The sequence below is a fragment of the Elephantulus edwardii genome, unplaced genomic scaffold, assembly GCF_000299155.1.
Source record: "Elephantulus edwardii isolate Elephantulus edwardi_28Jun2011 unplaced genomic scaffold, EleEdw1.0 scaffold00238, whole genome shotgun sequence".
In the NCBI taxonomy this organism is placed as follows: domain Eukaryota; kingdom Metazoa; phylum Chordata; class Mammalia; order Macroscelidea; family Macroscelididae; genus Elephantulus; species Elephantulus edwardii.
Genome location: NW_006399988.1, coordinates 2,336,567 through 2,339,040, shown reverse-complemented (window position 1 = coordinate 2,339,040; position 2,474 = coordinate 2,336,567). Strand labels below are relative to the sequence as shown.

General features: G+C 35.6%; 1 protein-coding gene and 1 pseudogene across 2 annotated transcripts in view; one reads left to right on the top strand and one right to left on the bottom strand.

Annotated features, from left to right (window-relative positions):
• Positions 1 to 1,148, top strand: part of LOC102845658 — a 5,621-nt pseudogene extending 4,473 nt beyond the window's left edge. Inside the window, exon 2 of the transcript XR_438991.1 lies at positions 1,125 to 1,148. The product of XR_438991.1 is annotated as a cytochrome b-c1 complex subunit 1, mitochondrial-like (transcript). The remainder of the gene's footprint in view (positions 1 to 1,124) is intronic.
• Positions 1 to 2,474, bottom strand: part of LOC102876018 (fructose-1,6-bisphosphatase isozyme 2-like) — a 177,069-nt gene that overhangs the window by 16,850 nt on the left and 157,745 nt on the right. The window lies entirely within an intron of this gene.

The following is a 2,474-nucleotide window of genomic DNA, read 5'->3' as shown; positions in this document are numbered from 1 at the left end:
CTATTTTTCTCTTTATGTTGAGATGTAATCTATATAAAAGGCTGTATAGCCTTCTTCGGTAAATGTTTCTTCTTCAGAAAGTGCTTAGAGTCTACTTTCTGCAAGCAAAATTGTGTCATCTGCTTATACAGGTTGTTGATGAGTCTTCCCCTAATTCTGATACCACATTCTTCTTCATAGAGTCCACCGTCTTATATTATTTTCTCAGCATACAGATTGAATAAATATGGAGAAAGGATACAACCATGATGCATACTTTTCCTGACTTTAACCTATGCAATGTTTCTTATTCTGTGTGGACAACAGCTTCTGGGTTTATGTATATTTTTCACATTAACACAATTAAGTGTCTGGAATTTTAATTCTTCTCAGTTGTAGCCATCATTTGTTACTATGTTTACACAGTCAATAAAATACAAGTAAACATCTTTCTGGAAATCTCTGCTTTCAGTCAAGATCTATTGGTAACAGCAATGATATCCCTAGCCCGGTTAGGTTTTTAGAAGTTGCCTGTTGATATATTGTTTCCATCATTTTAAAATAATCTTCAGCAATATTTTACTTGCATATGATACTAATGATTGTTGTGTTGTTGTTGTTATGTGCGGTCGAGTCGCTTGTGACTCATAGCGACCCTATGTACAACAGCCTAAAACTCCGCTCTGTCCTGTGCCATCCCTCCGTAAGGACCGGCCTCTCCTCACAACATGTCCAAAGTATGTTAGACGGAGCCTCAGAATCCTTGCCTCCAAGGAGCCACCCAGTTTAACCCCTTCCAGGACAAATCTGTTTGTTTTTCTAGCAGTCCATGGTATTCTCAATACTCTTCTCCAGCACCACAGCTCAGAGGCATCAATTCTCCTTCTATCCTCCTTGGTCATTGTCCAACTGATAATTTCCACTTCTATTGGATCGCCCTTTTGGGTAATGTAAATAAATAGGGATCTTTTACAGTCATTTAGCAAGTTTTACAAGTGTCTTGGCATTGACTGGTTAGTACTTTCAGAGCTGCATCCATTTATCGAAACATCTCTGCTAGTATTACATCATTTTCTAGTTCTTTGGGTTTTTTCCAATGCCTTCAATGTGACTTTAACTTCTCCCTTCATTACCATTGATTCTAGATCCCAGGCTACTTCCTGAGATAGTTCATTGTGGACCAACTCTTTTTAGTATAGTGGTTCTTGGTCCTTTTAATCTTTATTTTGATAGTGTATCATTCAAGATTGTGTCCATAGAATCCTTCAGTATGACAACTCAAGGCTTGAATTTGTTTTTCAGTTCTTTCAGCTTCAGAAATGTTGAGTATATACTTCCCTTTTGGATTTCTAACTCCAGCTCTTTGTACATTTCACTATAATTCTTGGCTATTTCTAGAGCTACAGTGAAATATGTTGAACATTTTTTTCCTTTTGTTTTTTGCTTCATTGCATTCTGTGTAACTTTCAGAGTTTCTTATGACATCTATTTTGTCTTTTTCTTTCATGGCTGTCTTTCTAAATAAATTTTTGTTTTCTGAGTTTCTGATTTTGGCTGATAACCTTGATGTCATCCTACAACTTGTCTGGCCTTTGGTTTTTAGTATTCTTTGCATCAGATCTTTTTTTTTTTTTTATAGAAGAGCTCTTTTTTAACTGTTTTTATTGGTTTACATGCAATAATTCGTATACATTGTGTTTCATTAATGTACACTGTGCTTTGTATAATCTTTCATTTACATTGTTTCATACATTCATATACATTGTATTCCATATAATTACCATTAATCTATGCTTATTATTACTCTGTGTCTCATTCTTCATTGAATCATTCCTATTCCTTCATCCCCTATCTGCCTACCAAATTCTTCTATCATACTGATTTCCAATCCTCCTCTCTTTCTATCCCTACCCCATATTCCCTTTTCCTTTTGGATATTTATACACACCTTACTCAGTTATTTTTCTACGTTTAAAATAATAATCTTAAATAATATTTTTCAGTATAAGACAAGTATTATCTAGTATTCCATTGTGTGAATGTACCACAACTTCCAATCCATTCATTTATGGGCATTTGGTCTTCTTCCATTTTCATGCCATTGTGACTAATGCAATGAACATAGGTGTACATATCTTCATTTGTGTCTCAGTTCTAATTTCTTCAGAGTATATTTTAGCAGTTGAATAGCCGGGAATTTTAGTTTAGCTTTTTAGTTGTTCAGAAATATACTTTTATTTTATATTAATTTGCATACAAAATTAATATTCACTGTGTTTCATTCATGTTGTTGTTGTTGTTATGTGCCGTCGAGTCATTTGCGAATCATAGCGACCCTATGTACAACAGCCCTAAACTGTGCTCTATCCTGTGCCAATCTCATTGCCTCTGACAAACCCATCCCAATTACCCCAGTCACTGAATCAATCCACCTCATAGAGGGTCTTCCCCTCCTGCGCTGTCCCTCTACTCTACCCAGCATGATGTCCCTCTCT